Genomic DNA, 27,902 nt, shown 5'->3' on the forward strand with positions numbered 1-27,902 from the left:
CTGGTTTGTTTCAGTATACTTACATTCCCAAATGTTATTAATGTATCCTAAACTATTCCTCTTGTTTTATTGGAGTTATATTTCGTATATGTGGTACTACCTTGTTAGAGCCCCAGCCTTATGTAATGCTTTCGGGCCCCTTTAAGGCGACAATAAATGAAATTAAGGGAAATATAAGCGATACTTTCCAGCAATTATCAGCAGAAATAAATTTGCTAATTGATCCTGTGTTTGTTTGCTTGATTGTGTGCTTGCGTGTTTTTTCAGCCAATCCTCTACTTCCGATTGCCTGATTCCTTCTACTTTCTATAGTAGTCCGCGTAATATTGGTATATTTCATGAGCCGCGATGTAGCGCGGAACCTACACGCTGGTGAAAATAATGGCTATATATATATATATATATATATATATATATATATATATATATATATATATAGGAAAATCAGAAGCACAACTTCGCAGTTATCTTAGGTTTATCATTTACCCAACAGTTTCGGTCGGTGGACCGACCTTTTTCAAGGGATACCTTGAAAAAGGTCGGTCCACCGACCGAAACTGTTGGGTAAATAATAAACCTAAGATAACCGCGAAGTTGTGCTTCTGATTTTCGTAAATACGCTTGGCCCATTGAAAAATCCAGTTATATATATATATATATATATATATATATATATATATATATATATATATATATATATATATATATATATATATATATACATATATATATATATATGTATGCGTAAAACTCGCTATTACTTGCGCATTGTGAACTGTATTATATGTATCGTTGCAGCGATTAATTGCGCAGACACGTGGGCACGGTCAATCGGTCCATTAAACTACGTTACGAAATTAAAACCTCGCCCACCGTTTGAGATCGGCCATATACAGAGGTGGCTGAAATAGGCGAGGTGCTTGTACCAGTTGGAAAGCTCAGGAGATAGAAGGCGTTTATGCCCCCCTTTCCTTACACACACACAGAGCTCCCCCCTCCTTGTCCGACTTGCAGCAAGAGCGCCGGACAGGAACGAAAGCGTCCAGAACGCGGGGTCGGCTGTTGGCGTTCACCTGCCGCGACGGCTTTCGATCAGCATGCGAGAGGCGTCGGCGAATGCCGCCTTTCTGCTTCGCGCTATAAAACGGGCGGAGGCAATTAAGGGAGCCGCACGGGAGCACGAAATGAGGCTTCTGAAGCGGCGTACAACGTTTTATACGCAGGGAGCGCGCGGCCACGTCTGCGTATAGTCGCGCTCTCGCCGGCGCTCAGTCGCCAGCCGCTACCGAGGCGCACCTGATCCCTCCGCGTAATCCGCGCCTTCCGGCTCCTGCGCTTGCGGGGAGCCGGGCGCAAGTTTCTCAGCCGGCGGTGTCGCTCGATCATCGCAGGCGGCGGTTGCAGCACAGGTGCTTGCATAACTCGGACGCACTTGGACGCGCCAGCGCATACACATGCAGACAGCAGCTTTGCTCAGTGGGACGTCCCGTGCAAGAGTTCCCTTCACCTCGCGCCGGACACGGCGGCGCCCACCGAGGCTGTGAACGCGCCTTGCAGGTCCGGCCACCACCGTGTCGGTCCATTGAAACGCTAACGATTCGCAAAAGAGATAACGCGCTGACAGCGAACTCCAGGAGAGAGACCGGCGGAGCATCGAACGGTGATTGTGCCAGACCTTATAAGCGCAGTATGACGCGTGCGTAATTTTCCGAGCACTCTCACTTCCTCGTGCAGAGAGGAAGAGAGAGGAGTCGTTCTGAAGCTAAGGGATGTTTGTTGTGCAGAAAGGAAATATGCTTGTCTCTGCGGCCTGTCGTGATATGTGCTGAATGATATTGTCACGTAGTAGTGACGGTAGAGAAAACAGTCACAAAACTGTGTATGACGAAACTGGTTGTTTATTGGGCGAACCTGTGCCCACAAAAGCAAGCTACACTCAAAGCACAACGATAGCGGCGAACACAGTCGGCGATCGTCGAAAATCTGATCAGCGGCGAAACGCGTCGGCTTTTATACCTGAGTCATCGAAGGTTCCAGATTAATCCCTGATGCCCGCGTGTCTTCCAGAAAGTTCTAGACAATTCGCGTCGCTCATACAATCAGATTACATGGGCGTCGGTGACCACAGACGACGGATAGAAGCATTGATAACGTCCGAGAAGCTTCCAATGCAGGCGCGTCCTGCGCCGAGCGATAACGTTTAACATTTGTCAGCCAATGTTGAAAGCGGCTACCGGTGAAAGATAAACATGTGTACGTGTCAATACCCTCCCCTTAAAAAGCATCGTCCCGATGCTACAAACACGAAAGCGAAAACAAAACCATGCGTAATAAACAAAATAACAAAAAACAATAACAAGTAACAAAGTACCTAAGTTTGTCAGCGGGCGTAGAAAGGCTTAAGACGCACCACGTGGATGACTTCAGGTCGTGCCCGGCAGCCGCTGTGATTGCGAAATGCCGTCTGGCACGACCTCATAGTCCAGTGCGCCAATACGTCGGGTGATCTTATATGGTCCGAAATAGCGACGTAATAGCTTCTCGCTAAGTCCTCGTCGGCGTATCGGAGTCCAGACCCAAACACGGTCACCGGGCTGGTACTCGACGTAGCGTCGTCGAAGGTTGTAGTGTCGGCTGTCGGTCCTCTGCTGGTTCTTGATACGCAGGCGGGCGAGCTGTCGACCTTCTTCGGCACGCTGCAAATAGGTGGCAACGTCGAGATTTTCTTCGTCGGTGACGTCCGGTAGCATGGCGTCAAGCGTCGTTGCCGGGTTCCTTCCGTAGACCAGGTTGAACGGCGCCATGTGCGTCGTTTCTTGCACGGCCGTGTTGTATGCGAAGGTCACGTACGGAAGGATGGCATCCCACGTCTTGTGTTCGACGTCGACGTACATTGCCAGCATGTCGGCGATGGTCTTATTTAGGCGCTCGGTGAGGCCATTCGTCTGCGGGTGGTAGGCGGTGGTCCGGCGATGGCTTGTGTGGCTGTATCGCAGGATGGCTTGAGTTAGTTCTGCCGTAAAGGCAGTACCTCTGTCGGTGATGAGGACTTCTGGGGCACCGTGACGCAGGAGGATGTTCTCAACGAAGAATCGGGCTACCTCGGCAGCACTGCCTTTGGGCAAGGCTTTTGTTTCGGCGTAGCGGGTGAGGTAGTCCGTAGCTACGACGATCCATTTATTCCCGGACGTCGACGTCGGAAAAGGCCCCAGTAAGTCCATCCCAATCTGCTGGAACGGTCGGCGAGGTGGCTCGATCGGCTGTAGAAGTCCGGCTGGCCTTGTCGGCGGTGTTTTGCGTCGCTGACAGTCTCGGCATGTCCTTACGTAATGGGCGACGTCGGCAGAGAGGCGAGGCCAGTAGTATTTTTCTTGTATCCTTGCGAGCGTGCGGGAAAAACCGAGGTGTCCAGCCGTTGGGTCGTCATGGAGAGCTTGCAGAACCTCTGGACGCAATGCTGAGGGTACCACGAGGAGGTAGTTGGCTCGGAGAGGCGAGAAGTTCTTCTTTAGGAGAATGTCGTTTTGCAAGAAAAACGACGCCAATCCTCGCCTGAACACCTTCGGCACAGTGACGGTCTTGCCTTCCAGGTAATCTACAAGGTTCCTTAGTTCCGGGTCGGCTCGCTGTTGTTCGGCGAATTCGTCGGCACTGATGGGTCCCAAGAAAGTGTCGTCATCCTGGTCATCCTGTGGCGGCGGTTCGACGGGGGCGCGAGACAAGCAGTCGGCGTCAGAGTGCTTTCGCCCGGACTTGTAAACGACGGTGATGTCGAATTCTTGAAGTCTCAGACTCCATCGTGCGAGGCGACCTGAAGGATCCTTCAAGTTAGCTAGCCAACACAAGGCGTGGTGGTCGCTCACAACTTTAAAGGGCCTGCCATAGAGGTAGGGGCGAAACTTTGATGTAGCCCAGATGATGGCGAGGCACTCCTTTTCTGTTGTGGAATAATTTGCTTCCGCCTTCGATAGCGACCGGCTAGCGTAACTTACAACCCTTTCTAGTCCATCAGTCCTCTGCACAAGCACGGCGCCGAGTCCTACGCCGCTTGCGTCGGTGTGGACTTCGGTATCGGCATTTTCGTCGAAATGCGCAAGGATGGGCGGCGATTGTAGGCGTCGCTTCAGTTCTTCAAATGCTTCGATTTGCGGCATCTCCCACTTGAACTCGACGTCGGCCTTCGTGAGGTACGTCAGTGGCTCGGCGATCCGTGAAAAATCCTTGACGAAGCGCCTGTAATAGGCGCACAGTCCCAGAAATCTACGCACTGCCTTCTTGTCAGCGGGCAGAGGAAAGTTGGAGATGGCCGCAGTTTTCTGAGGGTCGGGGCGCACTCCAGACTTGTTGATGACGTGGCCCAAAAACAAGAGCTCCTCATATGCGAAGCGGCACTTTTCTGGCTTTAACGTGAGTCCGGAGGTTTTGATTGCTTGAAGAACTGTTTCAAGGCGCCGCAGGTGTTCTTCGAAGCTTGAGGCAAACACAACGACGTCGTCCAAATAGACGAGGCAAGTCTGCCACTTCAAGCCTGCCAGTACTGTATCCATGACGCGTTGGAAAGTCGCAGGTGCCGAGCAAAGACCAAACGGCATGACCTTGAACTCGAACAGTCCGTCTGGTGTTATAAAGGCCGTCTTCTCCCGGTCCCTCTCGTCGACTTCGATTTGCCAGTAGCCGGTTTTGAGGTCCATCGACGAAAAATACTTTGCGTTGTATAGTCGATCCAAGGCGTCGTCAATCCGTGGAAGGGGGTATACGTCCTTCTTCGTGACCTTGTTGAGGCGACGATAATCGACGCAGAAACGTAGGGTTCCATCCTTCTTCTTCACTAACACCACGGGGGACGCCCACGGACTCTTGGACGGCTGGATGATGTCGTCGCGTAGCATTTCGTCGACTTGTTGCCTTATGGCCTCGCGTTCGCGTGCCGAAACTCGGTACGGGCTCTGACGCAGTGGGCGGACATTTTCGTCGGTTATGATTCGGTGCTTGGCGACAGGGGTTTGTCGAACTTTTGACGACGACGAGAAGCAATCCTTGTATTGCAGGAGCAGAGCTTTTAGTTGTTCTTTCTTATGCCTGGGAAGGTTCTGATTAACGTTGAAAGTTGCTTCAGGTATTATAGTCGTCGTTGCGGGTGCACTGGAATCCGTGAAGGCGAAAGCACTGCTGGCTTGTACTATTTCGTCGATGTAGGCAACCGTGGTGCCTTTGTTAATGTGCTTGTATTCGGGGCTGAAGTTCGTGAGCATCACCGTTGCTTTCCCTGCACGTAGCTCAGCTATGCCTCTAGCGACGCAAATTTCACGGTACAGCAGTAAGTGATGATCGCCCTCGATGACGCCCTCCATGTCTGCAGGCACTTCCGTACCGACGGAAATCATTACGCTGGAGTGAGGCGGAACGGTGACTTGTTCTTCAAGCACATTCAAGGCATGGTAACTGATGCATGTATCCGGCGGTATCGCTTTGTGTGTTGAAAGCGTTATCGACTTGGACCTTAAGTCGATGACTGCACCATGTTGGTGTAGAAAGTCCATGCCTAGGATGACGTCCCTGGAGCAGTGCTGCAGGATTACGAAGCTCGCCGGGTAAGTGCGGTTGTTTACCGTGACTCGCGCTGTGCAGATTCCAGCCGGCGTTATTAGGTGACCTCCCGCTGTCCGTATATCGGGTCCTTGCCAGGCCGTCTGCACCTTCTTTAACTTGGCGGCGAACGCGCCACTGAAAACTGAATAGTCGGCGCCAGTGTCGACGAGAGCGGTGACGTTATGACCATCGATGAGCACGTCTAGATCGGTAGACCGGCGTCTGGCGTTGCGGTTAATTCGTGGCGTCGGATCACGGCTGCGTCGGCTTGCTCTGCTGCTGCTACGTCGCGTCGGAAGGTCTTCGTTCGGCGGCGATGTGCTGTCAAGGCTGTTGCTAGGCGGCGTGCTGATATCTCGTCGTGATGATTCGCGAATCGTCGTCGTCGTCGGCGGCGGAGGATCTTCGGCATTGCGTCGTACAGCAACCGCACCTCCATCGGTTGCTGCTTTTAGTTTCCCGGGTATGGGCTGGGAGATCGGCCCCGGGTTGGGCCGGCATACAGGCGGCGATGCGGCGAGATGTAGCGGCCTGGTGACGGCGAGCGTGAGGGCCGTCGTGGTTGCCACTGGGCTCCGGCAAGGTAGTCGGCGATGTCACGTGGTCGCTCGCCAAGCTGTGGACGTGGCGCGTTGACGGCGAACCCTCGTAGGCCCATCTCGCGGTATGGGCATCGGCGGTAGACATGGCCGGCTTCCCCGCAGTGATAGCAGAGCGGGCGGTGGTCGGGGGCGCGCCAAATGTCCGTCTTCCGCTGGGAGCTGCGCTGGGCGACGGGCGGGCGTGCTGGCGGCGGCGGCGGTGGACGACGGAACTGCGGCGTTACGGGGCCCTGGCGCGAGCGCGGAGGGGGGCCTTGACGACGGGCGACGGCGGCGTAGGTCATCGCTTGCGGCTGTGGTTGAGGCGATACCGGAACTTCTGGCACTTCTAGTGATCGCTGAACCTCTTCTTTAACTATGTCAGCGATTGAAGTCACCTGAGGATGCGATCTTGGGAATAATTTCTGTAGTTCTTCCCGTACAACCGCTCTGATCGTCTCGTGCAGGTCGTCGGCGCCTAGAGCTTGAGCTTCGGCGTAGTTTGTCAGTGCACGGCGGTTGTATTGCCTGGCTCGCATTTCAAGGGTCTTCTCGATGGTTGTGGCCTCCGAAACAAATTCTGCCACAGTCTTGGGCGGGTTGCGCATCAATCCAGTGAATAGATGCTCTTTGACGCCCCGCATCAAGAACCGAACTTTCTTTTCCTCTGACATATCGGGGTCGGCGTGGCGGAAGAGGCGAGTCATCTCCTCCGTGAAGATTGCGATGTTCTCGTTCGGCAATTGCACTCTGGTTTCTAATAAAACTTCGGCCCTTTCTTTTCGCACGACATTCGTGAAAGTCCTCATGAAGTTCTCACGAAATAGGTCCCACGTCACCAGGGTGGTCTCTCTGTTCTCAAACCAGGTCCGAGCAGCATCATCTAATGAAAAATACACATGGCGCAGCTTGTCGTCGTCGCTCCATTTGTTGAACGTCGCGGTCCTCTCGTATGTCTCCAGCCAGGTTTCAGGGTCTTCAGCCGATGATCCACGAAAAGTCGGTGGCTCCCGAGGTTGCTGCAGCAGGATGGGGGACGCTGGTGCTGCCATTTTGGTCGTTGACTTGGCCTTGATTGCAGTGGTCTTTTCGGGAAGAAGTCCGAACTCCGGCACAAGTCCTTGCTGCCTACGGCTAGCTCGCTGGTCCTTGGCGACGTTGGTCTCGTTCTCCGGTTTCGGGCTTGGGTCGCGGCTTTGCGGGGGCGTTCGGTGCATGAACGAACTAGCACCTCCACCAGATGTCACGTAGTAGTGACGGTAGAGAAAACAGTCACAAAACTGTGTATGACGAAACTGGTTGTTTATTGGGCGAACCTGTGCCCACAAAAGCAAGCTACACTCAAAGCACAACGATAGCGGCGAACACAGTCGGCGATCGTCGAAAATCTGATCAGCGGCGAAACGCGTCGGCTTTTATACCTGAGTCATCGAAGGTTCCAGATTAATCCCTGATGCCCGCGTGTCTTCCAGAAAGTTCTAGACAATTCGCGTCGCTCATACAATCAGATTACATGGGCGTCGGTGACCACAGACGACGGATAGAAGCATTGATAACGTCCGAGAAGCTTCCAATGCAGGCGCGTCCTGCGCCGAGCGATAACGTTTAACATTTGTCAGCCAATGTTGAAAGCGGCTACCGGTGAAAGATAAACATGTGTACGTGTCAATATATATATATATTAAAGAGCATATAAAGCCTGATCGGTAGGACACGTACACCCAGCCACAAACGTTTACCGACCAGGGGATCTCAGAAAAGGTTCAATTACCGAGCAGCCTGTAGCAGTAGCCAGTAACACTATATACGACAATCTTGTTCGCATATTCTAGTCGAGGACCGCCATGCAAATAGCAGGCTGCGTTGTGAGGCTGTGGACATGTTCAGCTTTTTCTAAGATTTCATGGTCCGTAAAGTTTTGTGGCCGGGTGTACATGTGAGTACCCATCGGTGGTCGCTCAGTGGGCGTTTTGCTGCTGAGGCTGAGGCCACGTGTTCGGTTTCCGACCACGGCAACGCCATTTTGATGACGGGCAAAGCAAAAGACGCGCGTTGTGTCATTATTTGTGCAAAGATTAAATAGCCTGAGGTGGTTGAAAAAAGTAGTACGCAGTTGTCTACTGCGGCATCTCTCAGACCCAGAGTGTGAATTTTGAGAAGAAAACCACACAATAATAATACAAAAAAAAAAGAACTTCAGTAGTTTGTGTGCGTCAGCCGAACTGCGGAAGCGAAGCTGTCGATCCGGAGTAGTAAAGAAAACAGCAAGAAAACGTTGCGTTGACCATCACGACGGCTACAACACACGAACGGAGGGGTTGCGGAGCCGCTGCCCCGTCAATTGGCGCATTTGTTACGCACTGAGTGTGCTTGTGGACCCACTGCCAAACTTTTCCTTCGGCCTTCCTTCCCTTCTTCTGCAGTCCATGCACATTATTTGTCAGCCACCTTCCTTCGCCTTATCGAGGCATAAAATATAAATCCTTATGGGACAGGCCGTATGTTCTAAATAAATAACAAAAAATAAATGAATAAATAAATAACTAAATAAAGTGTTAACTGAATGAAAGAACGATGTCAGATGACGTGAATCCTTACAGCTGTCGAACAGTTCGCCAACACACGCGGAGTCTGGTTATTTGAAATAAACACTTTTCTTGTAATTTTAGAAAGATTGATAGCTGTTGCAGAAACTGTCAAATTACTCTAAAAAAGAAAGCGCACGACGTAAGATGTACGTGATACTGAGTAAAATTCCGTCTTGTATTTTCCCAATATTTGTATTCGAAAACTGAGGCTAAATGTCATCCGCTGAAGAGGACATGCTTTGCGTAGTGAGCGATGTAAATACTCGGCATTTCGCGCATTTCATGAAGACATACTTCGACTACACGCACGTCAAGTCAACAATCACAGATCGGCAACTACATGTTGACTGAGCAAGATGACGTAGTGTTAGGAGGTCGCTCAAGCGTTAGAGCGTCGCTGTGTCGTATTACGGGGAAGACATGAAGAGCGCGGAGAACTTAAGGAATTTATTTTTCCAAGCGCATTTACTAGTCGCTGTACTTATATGGGCGAGTGAACGAACAAGTTCTAATACCTCAAATGAATTCACAGCATCTGGATCCCCTGGTGCCTCCAGCTTGCAATGAGCTAGCCCGGGAACGGTCCACGTGGATCTGTTCCCTTAAGATCCACGTGTTTCGACATAAGGCCCAACTGAATGAATGAATGAACGTTGTCATTTCTCAAACAGAAACAGAGTGTTACGGAGTGAACGCTGCACGTTGAAGCTTGACAAAGCTCTGACCTCCGTATACTGTCATTTTGAGCATACTGTGAAAATAGAGTTCAGAGTACAGTTAATGAATTGAGGTGCACCTAGAAGACCAATCCTGAACCTCGTTGTCCGAACCAATAAGGTCGTACGAGTATAAAGCACACAAACAATATAACAGACGAATTCGGCCGATCTTGTACTCGACGGCACGCCTGCTCAGATATTGCGACGTGGAGAAAGCGAGAAGTCGAAAGCCTTTTGCCATCGACGAAGGGTTCGGAGACAAGGGTTCTTTGTTCAAGCTCTATTCTAGAATTGTCCAAGTTAGAACGGAATATAAGAGTTCGCAATGTATACAGCGCTGAGCGACTCAAACGGGATAATCGGATACCGCATGGTGGCCGGCGCTTTTTGCGCCACCATGTGAGCGCTAGGTGACCGCTGGGGGCCAACTTCAGTCATAATGCGTTCCAAAGGCCTTCTCTTTCTTCTTGTACCACAATGTACCATCTCGGTGTCCCCAACGCCCACCGGTGGCGCAGAAAGTGCCGGCAGCCGTGCGCTCCGAGTATCGAATTTGAATCGCCGAGCACTGCACCTGCTTGTTCTGCTTGGCCGATTCCAATGACTCCAACTAATTATGGTGGCCAAATGTAACCTTTTAATCTTCAATCTCTCGTAAGCCACCCGTCAATATAGTATGTGTCGCGAATTATATCGTCTGTATAATACTCCTAATTGTGTCTGCATTCATATTTATTGTGTCGTTGCCACTGTTCTTGCCGCAATAGTGTCTTCACATTTGAGTGACTGCCAGGACAGGACCTCTTGTAGCGGGCACCGACCTTCGCCAAGCCCTTCCGCAGGCTTTTGGTCGGTTAATCCCCAACATCACCCCGATGTCGGTGTTAAACAAATCGATTCCGATTCCTATAGATTTGGATTTTCGCGCTAACAGAGCTCCCACTTCGCAAAGTAAAATTCATGAGCCCGCAGACACACGCAACGCATACTCGGCCACTTTCTCGTTGGCGGCTTATTGAGCTCTACGAGGCACGCGCGCGGCGGCGCCGGCGCCTATTAATAACGGTAGCAGGCGAGTGTCGGACGCAACGTCGGCACACCACGGTGGATTACGCCGTCAAGTCGCTAACAGAAACACATGAGAGCGGCCGCGTGGGGATGCGATTCACTTGCGTCACATAGTGGCTCTCCCGCGTGGCTGGTGCTTCGTGTACGTACTTTTCTTTTTTCTTCTGCAAACGGGACATGCAGTCGGGGAAGGGTCGTAGCGCATTCCCAAGCCCTTCTGAAAGAGCTGCCAGTTTCGCTAAGTAGCGGGGGTGGAATGGAGCGCGCGCGTGGGAAAAAAACGAGAGTAGCACGCCGCGTGTTCGCACCGCTGCGGGGCGGAAGCCGATCTGGCGGCCAAGGTCGCGCTGCCGCCAACCCCCCCTACCCCCCTGCCGACCGAGGAGGGAGACCCTGCTCGAATAACGGCCGCGCAGCGCTCGCGGCTCGACTGCGCGTTTTCTAGGCGGCCACACCGCGTCTACTGGTGCGTGTAGCCACGGCCTGCGCTGCTGTATAGCGTGGCGCTCTGGTCCGCAGTTTAATGCAGCGCTGTTTCGAGGCAAGCGCCTTTGACGTGGCCTCAGTCCGACTATTTCAGTCCGACTGTTTCGTACGCCAAACTACGTCAATCGCACTGAGCAGAGAGCTCGCGAAACATGGCGCGTATTCACAGAGATGTTTGATTTGTAAGAACTAGCGCCGCTCAATCTTGACAGGGACATATTATCGTATAGTCGACCGGCCAATGAGAAAGACTTGTTACGGAACGAAAAAAAAAAAAAAAGTAAGGCCCCAGGATCTGAACCAGCGCAATGCCTGAGGTTGGATTTGTGAAGGACGCTCGGAGACGATATTATGTGGGCAGGCGGCGATACTGACTGTCATGCTTTTCGAGTGAGTCGAGGCTGTATACCCTTCGGTGGTTTCTTTCAGTGTTATTTTGGCTGCGCATTTAACGGTGACTTGGTAGCTTTATTTAAGCAGTGACCGTATCATTGATTTAGCCATTGCTCTTTTGGCAACCTGCTCGTTGCTGTCAACGACACACGCCTACTAAAAACATGTTTTACACTGCACGCGTTCCCCCCATTAATTTCTCTATTTTGGGCCGATAGTACCTCGCCTCGGTCAACTTCCACCAGAGACTGCACCTTATACTCAGCGATGTATGATCCGAAAAGCCTCGTCGCTTCTATACAACCTTCCATTGGCAACCAACCAACTGTAGGAATTATGGATACCGCCACACTAAAACGTTGGCGACGAGCTTGGCCACCACGATGTCTGCGCTCGTATATACCGTTCTTCGTGTCGGTCTTGGTCAGACCATGTACTCGCGTTGAGGTTACTGGACCCTCATGCGGCTTTACTAGCAACGCGGCACTGTCGTGAAAACCACTGCCGTTCTATCCTTCTAATTTTATAGACGTTGGAAGTTGATGCTGACGGCGATTTCCGGACTGTACTATACGCGCGTGTGAGTGCGTACCCGCACTCCAGGAGTCTGCCGGCCGGGGTTCTCAAAATTGCTACGTTTCCCCCCCCCCCCCCCCGCCCCATTAGTACGGAAAGGCAAGCGCTGGAGCGACGCTACCACGGTTGGTAATACTGGTGGTTTCTAGTTGCAGTATAAGGTGTATAGACGTCCAAATAGTTAGGTGACCTCCGGAAAAACGCTACAGAAACGGTACGTGACCAGGCAACACAGTCGTTAAGTCTTCACTCGTGGTATCTGATCATGTCACGCAGTTTTTTTTTTTTTTTTTTTTTACGCAGTTGCTAAGTAATCACGTAGTTATATGTCAACAAGGTCAATATATTTAAGCTACTGCTAAAATAAGAGCACATGTGTCATTGGCGTTGCACGGGTGCGGAAATTTAGCGCTTTCGCACGCAGTAATGAGAAAATGCGTCCCTCAGCATCTTGCAACGTTGGTGCCCACAGACCAATAATTCATAATAGTTTACAACGTAAACGACCACCTTGGCTTATTCGCGTTCGAAGGCGAACATAGCGAGTGGCAGTAGCTGCCGTTTGCAATGCTGTCACCTCATTCACCTAGTTTGGCGTCGATCGTTTAGCCGTCAATCAAGAAATCAATCTGCGCAATTTCACTAGTTCGAGTATTCGGACTAGTTAGGGGTTGCGTGAAATGACTGGCGGATTACTTGCGACGCTGAGGAACACGACTAAGCATGAGCTGTCATAGTATTATTCCCCTGTTCGTAACCGCAACATTGAATGCCGCAACTTTGTGTTGGGAGGCGATCGATGCCACAGATTTCTTTACCTTAACTTGTCATTTGGCCTTAAAAACTGCTACACGTGATTCCGAAGACATGCCTCCCGCATAATGTCCAAATAGGAGCTGTAGTGTGGCAAATCAATCTAACAGCGTAAGTCATGGTGGCCGCTTGGGGTGAGACTCACACGACGCAGATGATATGGCGCATGATTATAGGTTAAAGCTTGCCAGTTTACTTTTCATGGCTGGTTAGCAGCGTGAAGAGACAGAGAGAGAAAAAAAATATAATGGGTGCGGAACGACGACAGGTGTACTCTGCACCGTTCCACATCCATGTCCCCAAAACAAGCAAAGCAAGTCATTTATATTAGCACACAGCACCCGTCACAATGGTAATGTCCCATCCTCGGACACACTTCTCGCAGTTTTCCGAGTCGAGCTCCCGATAGAAGGGCATGCCTCGGTGGCCTGTTATCCGCGCTCCGTGGTTCTCTCGGGTCTTTCGTTACTCTCGTGCAATGGAAGCTCTTCCGACGTGTTGAGACACACTTGCTGCTCTCGTACCACCCGTGATAGTGCGGCATTTAATTACACAGCGGTCACGAAGCTACATGCGCGCGGCAAAGAGGTGCAATTCCTCACGTACGATGAGCGCTTGCACGCCACGCTATGAGGCTGCCTTGGCTTTCAAAGAAGCGTCGAGCTCCGGAATTCATCTCTTCATAATATGTACCTCGGCGTAACGATGGCTTGCTGGGGAAGCTTTGCAACGCGTTCTCTCACGTCAGTGCAACACCGCGTACCTCGTTCTTGTTAAGCGTCTAGCGTCTGCGAGATCTCCGCGAGAAAGCTGGCGAGATCGTGGCTACGAAGTTTCCTTGATGTTCTCGGGAAATTTGCAAGATGTATTTGCGAAAGAAAAAAAAACATAATCATTGTGACACTTGATGGTGATCACGTCGGAGCATAGCGACGTGACTGCATCATAAGAAAATACACAGAGCGCGTGTTATACGCTATAACCACGAATTGCTTAGCGGCGCACTGTGATCAACACAGTGGTCGACAAAAAGGATGTCTCGAGCTGAAGCCAACGTTTCGACAAGGGGATTTGTCATCCTCAGGGCAAGCCCCCTTATCGAAACATTGGCTGAGGCTTGTCCAGCCTGTTTTGACCCCTGTATTGATCACTTAAAGTGCCGACTTTCCTGCGAACTACTGCTTTGTTAGCAGCCCGTAGGCATATACCGTATTTTCGCGCGTATAACCGGCACCAAAATTTAAAAAACGTTAACAGCAAAGTTGGGGTGCGGGTTATATGCGAATTTTACTTGGAGGTGTGGCTTCACGGCAGCGCGGCACGCGCTGCCGTGTAGCCACTTTTCGAGGCAAAGTTCTCCGCCATTTAGTTTCGTTATCTCCTAGGGAACCCCACCCTCTGCCCACCACTGCGTGTTGAAGCTCCCTTCTCTCTTCCTTTATGGTCGTCTATTCTCCTCCTCTTTACGAATCGGCATTTTGCGAATAGTGCATGCGGCGCCGACGAACTCGTACATCACCCGTTCCCGCGGCGCTCCTTTGGTACCGTACTCTCGGCCCACGCGAAGCGCTTCGCCATACGGTAAAGAGAGAAATCGCCGTTGCCCATGCGAGGGCTGCTCCGGCCGCACTGTCATCCTCTGTTGCGTGAATGCTAGCTGCGCCCGCAAAGCGATCCGATTCACGTCAGATGTCACGTAACCGATTCGTTCGCGATCACGTCCGTCGTATGCGAATCCAGCTACATCAGCATCGCCGAAGAGGGTGGAACAGAGCCGCTAGCTGAAGATACTACGGGGACGAGTCGTGCATCCGTGGATAGACTGTATTTGAAAGTATTTGAGCGTTGTTGCATGCAGTTATTTCCGCGGGTTATATATATATATATATATATATATATATATATATATATATATATATACGCGGATATTTTTTTCTTTCCCGGCTGTTGTAATTGGGGGTGCGGGTTATACGCGGTAGCGGGTTATACACGGAAAAATACGCTACAACCTGCAATAGGAAACTGTAGCCTGAATGGCTATGAGAATACCGCGGTGCACTCATAAACCTTCAGTCTACGCACCCCCAGGTTGCCGAGAAATGCAGAACTTTTTGCCGACAGCAGTGGTATGGTAGGGTACGGTAAAACTTTATTAAGGTCCTTCGGAACGCGCGTCGGCACGTAGCGGGCCACTCCCACGTCGGTACAGCAAAGCCGAGCCTAGCTCTCTGCTGCGTCGCGGGCCCGATGGACAGCCCATAGCTGTGCTTCAAGATCGGCGCTTCTTAGGGCAGTGGTCCCCACGTTTTTTCGCTCGCAGGCGCACATTGCGTGCACGTGCCTGCAGCATATGCTCGAAGTATGGGTTCCAAAAAGGCGCCCCTCGCTGTGCTGTAGGCGCCATGAAATCAATCAAAGTTTCTAAATCATTCGTGTTGCGAAACAAGTGGGCAACGATCGGAAGTTGCAACTGAACACACAAATTGTGTAGAAAGAGATTTTCGGTCCCTCAATGCGCAAGATTTTATGTGGGCCCCATACTAGGGCCCCGATTTGAAACTCGGCATCCATGAATTGTAACGAAATTCGTCCTCGCGTATGGGAGTGGAACCGACCGCAGCGTGGTCCATTCATCCACCAAGCCTGAGGGCGGAGGGCGTCACGTCGGCAATGTGCGACAAATCGGCTGTGAACAACTGACTTGTCGGTGTAAAAAAAAAAGGGGGGGGGGAGAAAAAAAAAGAAAGAAAGGAGGGTAGTGGGTGTAAAATCCCATAGGTGTACCCTCGTCGTGAAAGTTAGGCAAGTAGAAGTGAAGTCTCATAGGGTATCGAAAGCAATGTGAGCTACAGACAAAGCCAAGGGTAACGTTAAGGTCAACGCCGATAACGGTCTCACAAATGAAGGCAGAGAGAATGTGATTAAATACCGTCGCGCTCAGTGCGCCTTGGCGAGTAGCTATATAGGAGTAGACGGGTGCTTTCTCCAATGTTGATGTGTTGATGCACTATATAGTTGGCGTTGACCTGATATGCACCTCCCGCTTCTTGGCCAAGGTATGTGTTGGTTGGTTGAGGGTTTGTCACTGTATGAAAGCCATCATCACAATAATAATCAAAACGCGGAAACGCTTCTTGGTGGATACCCCGTTGAGGGTATATGCCATGTTTCATGAAAATCGTAATCATCATCAACACACGCCGATCACCTCGAAGCTAATTGGCTTTGGCACTAGAGAAGTGTACGTGCGGTTGTGGCCTAATGATTTTGCTAGCATCCTTTTAACTCTCTTCAGTACATTTTGCCCCTGACCTCTACTGTACTATATTGAGCGATACATGGGTTTATAGAAAGCTTGGCATCAATGAGGTCCTTGTACAACTTCTTTTGAGTTGCTGCTCTTAAGTATTCCATAGGAAATCGGGCATTCAATATTCGACAGGCGAGGGCTACTTCACGTAGGTATCCTTTTGACAGGACTGCTCACTACACTGCATGACGACACCACAAATGCCGGGAGGAGACCTTGTAAGCGTATCTGCATCATATAGCGCGGAGAAAGCTGTCCTGCTGATCTCTAAAGAAAACAAATTGCGACACAACATGTCGCAATAAATGTGAGTGAGACCAAGGCCTCCATCCTTAACGAGAAAATATTTTTTTTTCAAACTACGTAGTAATAATGTTCCTGCGAAAATCTCGCTTGAAGAAAAAGGCTTATTCGTACCTTGGTCCAATGAATGCTTACTTTGTGAAAAAAAGGAAAAGACAGAACATGTTTTCATAGACTATTCGGATCCCATATTTTTCTGGGACATGCTCCAGCGTACCATTCATAAGGAATTGTGTTTAGACCCATAGGAATCATATTTCTAACATTTCAAAACACGGGTTTTGAAACACTTTGACCTTGTCATGCTCCTATAGGCCTCCACAGTATATGAAAGACACGTATGCAAGTGAGGCATGCCGAGGTCAACGTAAAAGTCCTGCACGCGAAAACTTTATCCAGAGTGTCGCATCTGTTAGGGAAATATACCGGTCACAGTCTGAACCTCCTGAGTGGATCAATATATTTGCTACGATGATTGATATGAAAACAATTGAGATAATTCGTGTCCGCGTCAGAGCGGATAGTCGCCCTTATTGGTACCAATTTTGTCTGTTTCTTATTGTAATGCGCCAAGCAAAACAATAAAGAAAAAAAAAACGGTTGTGACGAAATGGTTATAGCATCGGGTTGCTGCGCTGGGGAGCTGTGTGCGTGTTTATTGTTTATATATATATATATATATATATATATATATATATATGTGTGTGTGTGTGTGTGTGTGTTGTGTGTGTGTGTGTGTGTGTGTGTGTGTGTGTGTGTGTGTGTGTGTGTGTGCGTGTGTAGACGCGAATATGAATCTGCTGAATATGCATATGAATCTGCAAGAACCCAACCAGCGAGCGAGCGACCGAACCAGGCGAAAACATGGAATAGTATAGGCGAAGAAGGCCGCACAGACATAAGCGACCACCCTCATCGCCGCGCGTATTCCATTGCGCGCAAGGGCCGCGAAGCGCGGCGGCTGAGAAATCGCGCGGTGGTTTCTCTTTATGGGGCGGCGGCTGGGACGAGCGTGGCGAGATGCGTCACAGGCAGCGAAGCGTCTTCGCGCTCGCCGATTCCCGCGAGACGCCGTGCGTATAGGGATATCGCGTTTCGGATTGCACGGCGACGCGGGCTCGTCTTCTTCGGCTCTGTGCGACGACTCCCACCCGCGGCTTCGTCGGGCGACGACTATAACGCATGGTTGGACGGCGGGCGTCGCTGTCAGCTCCTTTTAGCGCCACGAGAGCGCAGCGAGCGAGCCCTTCCGAGAGTGCAGAAAAGAAAAGAGTTCAGCGACCGCGCGACCTTTTTTTCAGCCAGAGGTGCTGAAAGGCGTTATGTTAGGAATCATTCCCCGTATTCGACCGAAGTAGCCACGAAGCACGTTATCCCGCGCAAAGTCATCACCGAGTTAACCTAAAGCCCGCCGCTGTGGCTTGTTGGCCATCACGTTTTGCCACTGAGCACGACGCTGCAGGTTCGATTCCTTGCCCCCATCCCCCTCCCCACGTGTAGGGTAGCAAACTGGACAAAGTCTGGTTAACCTTCCTGCCTTTCCTTCCTCCCTTCTCTCTCTATCTCTCTCATGGCGGCCGCAGTACGATGAGGGCGGAATGGAAACCGCTCTCCAGTACGTAGGCTTAGATCCACGTCCAGTCGCCGCTGCGTTCTAAACGAACAATCCGATTAAAACAAGAACAAATCCCGGCCTTGCGTGGATATGTCCCGCAATGAGCGTATTAAAGAAGCATCTAGAAGGCCCAGAGCAGCTTCCTTCTGTTCTAATACGACAGTCCGTACTATTGAGCGACCAGGGAAAACGTTTATGAACATTCAAAATAAGAAGAACGTATAAATCGCGGGATACATTCACCGCGCGCTCTCTCGCCCCGCCGATCCACTTTCGATGTAAGAACGATGGCCGCGACCCGCCGTGGTGCCGTAGTGGCCTAGCGCTACTAAACCCGAGGTCACGGGCCCGAGTCCCGGCAGAGGCGGCTGCATTTCGATGGGGGTGAAATGCAAAAAACGCCCGTGTACTGTATCGTGCGTTGGGTGCACGTTGAAGAACCCGAGGTGGTCGAAATTCATCCGGAGCCCCGCACTACGGTGTGCCTCATAATCAGATCGTGGATTTTGGCAGATAAAACCACAGATTTTTTATATTTTTTTATTAACGTTGCACCGCCGGCGGTTTCAGTAGTGACCCGCGCACATAGCCCGACATCGTACTCTGAGAAACTAGCTCGAAACACTGCACTGGTACCGTACGTTGTAAGACTCGTATCGAATCATGTTTTATACATATGTCGATCGACTTCCTTAAAAAATAGAAAATTGAATTTAAAAAAACGCCGCCCGAACAGGGGCTCGAACCCTGGACCGTTAGGTTAAAAGCCTAACGCTCTACCGACTGAGCTATCCGGGCTGACTCCTATCGCCCACGCACACAATTACATGAAAGGCGAGTTCGTTCACTTCGGCAGAGTTTATCTCTTGTAATAGCACCGTGCGACTCGTTAGACAAAAGTTCGCCACGAAGCTGGAAAACGAAGCTCTCAGAGAAACCGACAAGCTCACTTAGTGATGCTGGTTGGTGCTCGAAGAATGCGTGAAGTTTGTGTGTGTGTGTGTGTGTGTGTGTGTGTGCGTGTGCGTGTGCGTGTGCGTGTGTGTGTGTGTGTGTGTGTGTGTGCGTGTGCGTGTGTGCGTGCGTGCGTGTGTGTGTGTGTGTGTGTGTGTGTGTGTGTGTGTGTGTGTGTGTGTGTGTGTGTGTGTGTGTGTGTGTGTGTGTGTCTTACATGTAGTAAACTTCGACAAGCGCGACTCTTCGACAACGTTTCATGGTGCCTACATATATATATATGTATATACAGTGAAACCCAGATATATCGAACCGAAATATAACGAATTATCGAATTATTGTGTAGAACAAACAGCAGTTAAATCCGCTTGAAAATTTTGGTGTACAAGTTTTATTTTATATATCGAATTTCCTATATATCGAACTTTCTTGTGATCCCCTTTAGATTCGATAACTCCGGGTTCGACTGTGTATATACAGGGTGTTTCAGCGAACACTTTCAAAATTTTTTAAAGGTTGGCTGTGGCAGATAGCACAATTCTAGTTCATGCGCTGGTCTACCCGAAGAGGCGGACATTACTTGCACAAGAAATTGAAATGCAGAATCGAATAATTAACAGAAATTCACTAATTAGGTTTTAAACTAATTACCTGATGGCCCATATTTCAATTTACAAATTGTAGCCGTGGAGTTCACAAGGCGGATCCACTTGGAACGAATTCTCATGATTCTCATGTCACCAGTTTCGAGATATTAATTCCCGAACTTTGCGGAGAAATGCATGCGACGTTTTGTTAAGAACCTCACTGGAATGCCAATGCATTTCTCCGCAAAGTTCGGGAATTAATATCTCGAAACTGGTGTCATCCTGAGAATTCATTCGAAGTGGATCATCCTTGCGGATTCCACGGCTACAATTTGTAAATTGCAATATGGGCCATCAGGTAATTAGTTACAAACTTAATTAGTGGATTTTTGTTAATTAACCAATTATTAATTTCAATTGTTTGTGCAAGTAATGTCCGCCTCTTCGAGTAGACCAGCTCATTAACTAGAATTGGGCTATCTGCCACAGGCAACCTTAAATAAATTTTGAAAGTGTTCGCTGAAACACGCTGTATATATAGTGTTTGAGCCAAGTAGTGCTCTGGTTGTTCAATAATGACTTCACTGCGGATATAAAACGCCGATCTGCAACTGGCACCTCATCAGCAGGGGTACTGCATGCCGAGTAGGGGCAGCGCGCTGCGACTCCTTGGCAGCCGAAGCATACGAAAGCGCAGGCCATTCCTTGAAACAGTCGGGCTTCCCGGCTTGCGCCCCCGACGAGTTCGTTCACTTCGGCAGAGTTTATTTCTTGTAATAGCACCGTGCGACTCGTTAGACAAAAGTTCGCCACGAAGCTGGAAAACGAAGCTCTCAGAGAAACCGACAAGCTCGCTTAGTGATGCTGGTTGGTACTCAACGTCGGCGGCGCACGGTGGCGATGGTGGGCTTCGTATCACGACGGATGCTGAAGTGTCTTTCATAGAATCAGTATTGTAAAAGGCCGTCGGTGGCGACGTCGGCGACGCCGGACAATTTCGGCGGCTGCTCTGTGCATGAGTCGAATTCGTCCTTACCACTTTCCGGAGGAGAACGAACTCATTTTCGAATCGAGGGAAAAAAGTAAGATACTCCTGAAAGGCTTACTAGAAAATTAAAATGTAGCATCAACCCACTTTAGATAGCCAAAGGTCGGCCAAAGAATGAATTAAAGGGGCAAAAATGGACAACTCCAAGGGGAGGCGCTTCAACTTCTACGGCGCCAGCGCTGAGTGCTTAAGGACGAAATGCTACAAGTAAAATTTTGATACCTAGATTTTGCTGCAGCGAGCACGCTAGCTATGAAAATGACCGAGCATATTTCAATAAACTGAAATAAGCTTCCGCTATATGTGCACGGCTCAAACCACGAAATATCAGGATCTAAACGCAGCTAAGGGGAGAGTAATACACGAAGGCAAAAAAAAAGTTACAGGAAGATGGAGGATTCGTGGAGAAAGGCTATAGAATGGATATCTTAGTCCGCAAGGGTCCACATGCACTGCCCTTTATGGAAAGTTCAAACTCAACAAAGTGATCACAGGAAGATGGAGGTGAACAGCTAGCGAACAAAGAAAGTAACAGCCTGGAGCCAGGGCCTAGCTGACGAACTCCAGCTGGCGGCTTCCCTCGTTCGCCCACTGACAATCACTTATACGTTACTTCACACTTGTCACTGCTCCGAACAAAGGGATACATGTATTATAAGGGAGGTGCAGTGACTCCAGCATATATGTCTACGAATATCACGCACGCAAGACTTTGAATTCCGAAATTCTCGCGATTAGGCATACAGCGACGCGTTAACTAAGCTCACCAACCGCAGCATTCCATCCACGAGGCGGTACTAAAAGAACAGACAGCCGGCGAAATCGAACCAATGAAAACAACCGGTGTGAAGCACCTTCAGACTCGGTCGCCATGAAGCAACAACAACTCGGTCACCGTGAAGAAAGCCTTAACTAACTAAATGCGCGCAGGAAGACGCGCTGCAGTGGATTCTTCCGCGACGTTTTAAGTGCACGTGACACGAGCGGTCCGGGGAAACGGGGCGAACATGCACGGCGCGTTTAATTGAACTGCAGCGGAAGCGAAGGGGGGTGTCGTCCGCTGTCGGCGCGATACGAAGACTGCCGGCTACAACTCCGCGTACACTAGTATTCACACAGCTTTTCGTCTTTGTTCCTTCGTGATCTTTCTCTGTGGCGGTACTTTTGTTTCCGCTATAGTCGCCGAGGCGCCAACACTTAGTCACGACCCGATCTCCTCGCCTATAACGACACTCTTCGCTTCGCCGGCGCTCCCCTTTCGCTATCGAGTGCAGTTCTGCTTAAACAAACACCGGCAGAGTGTGCGGCCTCGTGCAACAAGCATGCAGGTATAGCCTCTAAGTTGAGACCTATACTCCTAGCAGTCAACGCTGTGGAGGCTATAGAGATACTTCTTGCATTGGCTTCATTCGCACTTGGCTATAGTTTGATGGTTTTTGGACCCCAATTGTGCGCAACTGTTTCTTATATAGGCTTAGTACTGAATGAAACAAGTTTTAATCCATAGAAACAAACGCACACTGTGGTGTACGGCTGCTAATGCGTTGTTTTAGGTCAATTTTATTTTTGTTCTCGTCGGGTCTTTTATCTGCAACCCGTCGCGAGGAGCCTCACGCGCATGCTCGCGCGAGCGAACGCTGTTGGCGCGCAGCGAAGCATGGACGGAACGCGCGGAGTGATAACATTTCTCGACCAAACTTCTTGCGTAGATTCCACAGCGTTGACTGCTATGTGCATGGAATGGAGTACAGTTGCTGCGGCTGTGTCGTCAGAGGAGCGTAGGTCGAGCAGCTACGAGGTCACCACACCCAAGTGTTCCCCGTCAGCGTTAGGGCGAATGTTAAAGGGATGCTATAGGTATTAACATTCTCTGAGCTGCATTAGTAATTTCAAAGACTACAACACTAAAGATATGTACCACGAGGGGAGGCAGATGGCAACGCCGCCTCCCGTGACGTCGTGAAATTTGGCAGCATCTACTCTGGCCAAGTTAGGTTTATATCGGTAAAGGTTGACTGCATTGTATTCTCAAATAGCCGGAGACTTAGTAGGCGTCACGATTTTTTCTTTATTTGCGTCACAATGGCACAAATACGAAAAAGTAATTGTGAAATCCGTGACGTCACGGAACGCATCGCCACTGGGCGCGACATTAAAAAAGAAAGTATACTGTGACCTTCACTTTCGCTTCTAGTAATTACCCTATTACCGCAAAATTAAAGAAAATGCAGTTGAGAAAGGGTACGTACTTTATCCGTCTATAAACTGATTAATGTTTTCTGTTTAGTACCTCCAAAGAGCAATGTCAGGGTGCAATTGGTTCCTGCTATTCGTCGGGCCGTCTGCTTCATTGCGCATTTTTTCGACATGGCTTCGAGGTTGCTTAAACATGAGGCACTCTGGAAGTAGCAACTAGTTCCCAATTCTTTTTTTGTGTGTGTGAATTATTTATGAATTCGTTTATCGGCGGCGTTACGGGACAGGTAAGCGTAAGGGCTGGAAGGAATCAGGTAATCACGTCACACCGCCTGGATTTCCACAAGAAATTTTCCTGTCAAGCTTTTACACCTTTGTGACGTACCATGCATGCGTGATACCTAAGGGGATGGTGTTGCTTCACCGCTCACCCCTGATTACGTTGTTTGTGAGCTTGTAAAGCATTCAACGCGCAATCCTGTAATCCCGTAGATTTCGCACACTATCCATGCGGATATTACGCAAAATTGATTTCGAATCTGTGTCCGTTCCGTAAAGCCTGTTTCACGTGGTGCTATATTGCTGGCGATTTCGCACTTGCGACGTCACAGTTGCGGCAAACGTACCGTCGACCCCTTTCTGCGTGCGATTTTTCGATGTTCGGTGGTGCTGAATTTCTTGGGAAATCGCACGTGCGCGGTGGAGTATGCGGAACCAATAACAACGCCGATCGTGAGAAGCGTCACTGTGACCTGCGTTTTCTTTTTATTATTATTTTAAAAAAATTTTACGCAGTAATTAGTTAATTCAAATACAAACAAAGTTTCACGACGGTAGTTTCGATTTTCTTTTACTTTTGTTGCCACCAAAGCGGACCAAATAATTTCGCGCGATGAGTAATTTATTATCCCACTAAGTGCTCGCGAATGACAATCTCGCGGACGGCGCCATCGGTGATTGTGAAACGGCAATGCGAAGTTCGCATGTGCGGAAATCACGGGTGTTTAAAAAAAAAACGCTGCGCAATATCGCGCCACGTGAAACAGGCTTACGAATGGTACGTAAACATGCGACTTAATTGGACTGTATACGTAAGCACTGCGTCTGACTTGTGGAGCTCTTGCGATTTTAGCTATATCTGGCCACATATGTTCAATCGGTACGGAAAGTCAGTTCGGTCGAACAGAGAAAAATCCAACTTAGCCATTTCTGAAAATGAAGCCCCACTTTTCAGCTTGAGTTCGCCTGTCGAGAGATCCGAGTAGATTGTGTCAAAACCGTGCAGAACCCAGCGTGCACGTAGAGAGCTTTCATGCCAAGCCATGCAGTGCGGTTCGTTTCGCGTTTCAGGCACTCTGTAAAGCTTTGTGCTTTGTCCAAGAGGACAGTTATTCTCGCTGCGTGTAGAGCCTCGATCGATCATCTGTAGCACGGGAGCTGCAAAGCCGTCCCTCTGCGCTATTACGCGTTTGAACGGAGCACACTACCGCGCGCATGCAACACGGCTGCATCGATTGTGAAACATTCGTGTAGGAGGGCGTTTGAGAAGTTGAAAGATATATTCGGATTTCAAAGTGCCTTAAAAAAAAAAAAAAAAAAAAAAAAAAAAAAGCCGCCCGAACAGGGGCTCGAACCCTGGACCGTTAGGTTAAAAGCCTAACGCTCTACCGACTGAGCTATCCGGGCTGCTAAGTTTCTTTGCTTTATTGCTTTTAATAAATTCACACAGAAATACACTACAGTCATACCCAAATGTCATACCCCTTCTCCTTAACTGTAGTACTATTTGTACATGATTTGAACACATCTTGTATACTGAATTTATTTATTTATTTATTATTTATTTATTTATTTATTTATTTATTTATTTATTTATTTATTATTTATTTATTTATTTATTTATTTATTTATTTATTTATTTATTTATTTATTTATTTATTTATTTATTTATTTATTTATCATACTACCAGAGCCATTGCGGCTTTATAAAGGGGAAAACTACTTAGAACACCAGTAACTACTTAGGAGACCACAAAATTATCTTTAAATATCAACATGGCTTTCGACAGGGTTATTCATGCGACACAGAGTTAGCCGGCTTTATACATGACTAGACCTAGGATTTCAAGTTGATGCTATCTTCCTGGATTTCTCAAAAGCTTTCGATCACGTTACCCAACCGTTATTGGATGGATTAAGGATTTCCTCTCATTCAGAGTACAATACACATTTGTTAACAACAGCAACTCCTCTTTTACCAAAGTAACCTCCGGTGTGCCGCAGGGCAGCGTTCTTGGCCCTTTACTTTTCGTAATCTATATTAAGACTTGCCTACCTGTGCGCCTTCTCACATCAGATTTTTCGCCGATGACTGCGTATACCTATTGATATCATGTGACATACAATAGACAGTTTTAGTTTACGGTTAGCGTATTAGCGGGGTTAAGGGAAATAGCGTTACCGTTCCGCAAACGAACTTTGCAGAAAGAGAGTTTTAGTACAGCGTAATAGCGCAGTTTACTTGCGCGACGCTATTCCATTACGCTTTGAATTTCGCATGCATAGGGCACCTAAATAATGCTATGTCTGTGTGCGCCCGGAAAGTGCGAGAGACAGCACAATGGAAGCCAGGAGCGCGTTTTATTTGTACTTCCCATATCCGCTGATCTGCGGCGAAATAGACAAGCCGTACACGCTGTCTACCACAGCCTTCAAAATCTTCCGATCTCAGAGGCCACATGCCGCCGTCGCGCCTACCTCCAAACTTCACCGTCAGGTGGCGCTGGCAAATCTGCGGTGTCTTTCATTAGGCTTAGCCGCGTCCGAAACGAGAAGCGATCTCGAAAATTCCTCAAGGTTATTCATAATACTCTGTCGTCGAAGCGGCCTGAGATTTTTACGCCTTTTAGCGGCCTGACTTTTAGCGGCCTGAAAGCCGTTTACGCAGTCATTTTCTGCTAATGAAGTGAATTCTACAGAAACAACGCCAAATTCAGTTCGAAGCGGGCGGCTGGGACCGCCGCCATGTTTTACGTAAAGTACGTAAACCACGAGACGGTAACGTTAAATCTGAGAAATAGCATGCGTACGCTAAACGGTATGGGTCGGTTAGCGTTCTGCGCATGCGCATTTTGATCCCGCTTTTCCGGTAAGCCCACTATTACGGTAAACACGCTAAACTAAAACTGTCTAATTTCAAAGATATTCTTGAAGCCGATCTTAACACAATTAATACATGGTGTTCAACATGGTACCGTATTTCAACATCCTACGTAATAATTATAACATAATTGAACTTTCAACGTCACATAAGTACCTTGGCGTTCACTTACAGTCTGATCTAACGTGGCATCATATCACATCCGTCTGACGCTGGCATCAGCTCACCGCTCATTAGGCCTCCTGAAACGCAACTTTAAGCATGCTCCAGCTTAACTACGTAGACTAGCATACATCACATTAATACGCTCAAAGTTCGAGTATGCATCAGCTATCTGAGATCCCTGCGAAACCTATATCCCCAAAGAAATCGATACGCAAAATCGCGCGGCCCGTTCAATTTTTTTTTCTGATTATTCACCCTATACTAGCCTTTCAGCACTAAAAGCTCGCGCTCACCTTGACGATTTATCTCATCGCCGCAGAATTGCTCGCCTTTCGCTGCAGCACAAACTTTATCATCATCCATTACTGGATCTTAAACCACCGACAGCCTTCTTTCCACGCACAGACCAGATCTTCTCGATAAAGACGCACAACTTGTCGCTCAGCTCACTATGCTAACTTCTTCATTCCCCGTACAATAGTTGCATGGAATAACCTGCCATCGCACATTGCGACTCAAACCGATTACGCAACCTTTCAAGAATTTTTACGCAACAATTACGTGTAATTATCCTTCATGTACTATTTTAACGCTTCGTCATATGTTGTTCAGTGTATACTTATTTGATGTGATCATTTGTTTTACTGATTTGCGTATGCATGCATAGGTGTATTCATATGTCTTATTTATTGGTTATTTGACAACTTACGCAGTTTCCGAGCAGGACTTCGTTTTACTTCCTTTCCTTGCATATTGCATCTACTTAATGCCCTTAATTTATGTTTTCTCTGTCAATTTTGTATTTCTCTAATTTTCACTTGCCTAATGTATTTTGTATTGTTTTATTTGTGTATTTTGCTAGATTTCGTAATTTTGTCTAACTTAATTCTGTAACGCGCAAAGCTCGCATTATTTCATGTATCTGCCCCCCCCCCCCCCCCCCTATGTAATGCCACTTCGGGAGCTTTTAGGGATATTGTGAAATAAAAAATAAAAAGCATTCCAGCCCATCAAGGGCTGAGAAGAGACACAATCAAAGTTCTGGCGTGTACATCAGCGCTCTTAACCTAGGAAGCCAGTCTGGTTCCGGTTCTTGCAGTTTGTACACTTGAACCATTCTGCTTCCCGATTGTAAAGTGCGTTAACAAAAAAATAAAAATAAAAAAAAGCTGCCGCCCGAACAGGGGCTCGAACCCTGGACCGTTAGGTTAAAAGCCTAACGCTCTACCGACTGAGCTATCCGGGCTGCTCCGCTCTCGTTGTCTTTTTTTAACGATGCAGTGAAAGAAAAAAAAATGTCTATCGCAATGTTCTGTCTCGAATTTGCAAATAAGCACTGGCCATTGCGGCGACACGGCGCAACATGCTCGCTGTGGCGCGATACATGCGGCGAACGCCGCCGCGCGTTTACCGCTGTGCTGACGGCGGTCCCGGCCGCCCGCATGAACTGAATTTGGCGTTGTTAGGAAATCACTGTGTAAGCGACTTTCCCTTAATCTAAGGCCGCTTCGACGACAGAGTATTTATAGATAACCTTGAGGAGTTTTCGAAATCGCTTCTCGTTTCGAACGCGTCTAAGCCTAACGAGAAAAATCTCAGTGATGCCAGCGCCACCTATCGGGTAAATCGGGAAATAGGCGCGACGACGGCATGTGGCCTCTGAGATTGGAAGATTTCGGAGGCTATGGTAGGCAGCTTGTCTGTTTCGCCGCAGATCGGCGGATATAGCCCCTCAATATTCAAAAAGTAGC

General features: G+C 48.8%; 1 protein-coding gene and 3 non-coding genes across 4 annotated transcripts in view; all 4 read right to left on the reverse strand.

The window, feature by feature from the left end:
• Positions 1 to 27,902, reverse strand: part of LOC119445925 (laminin subunit gamma-1-like) — a 472,050-nt gene that overhangs the window by 411,992 nt on the left and 32,156 nt on the right.
• Trnak-uuu (transfer RNA lysine (anticodon UUU)) lies at positions 18,767 to 18,839 on the reverse strand. The gene has a single exon. It is a non-coding gene; the product is annotated as a tRNA-Lys (tRNA).
• Positions 24,440 to 24,512, reverse strand: Trnak-uuu (transfer RNA lysine (anticodon UUU)). Its single transcript has one exon. It is a non-coding gene; the product is annotated as a tRNA-Lys (tRNA).
• Positions 27,325 to 27,397, reverse strand: Trnak-uuu (transfer RNA lysine (anticodon UUU)). Its single transcript has one exon. It is a non-coding gene; the product is annotated as a tRNA-Lys (tRNA).

Source organism: Dermacentor silvarum, chromosome 1, assembly GCF_013339745.2.
Source record: "Dermacentor silvarum isolate Dsil-2018 chromosome 1, BIME_Dsil_1.4, whole genome shotgun sequence".
In the NCBI taxonomy this organism is placed as follows: Eukaryota; Metazoa; Arthropoda; class Arachnida; order Ixodida; family Ixodidae; genus Dermacentor; species Dermacentor silvarum.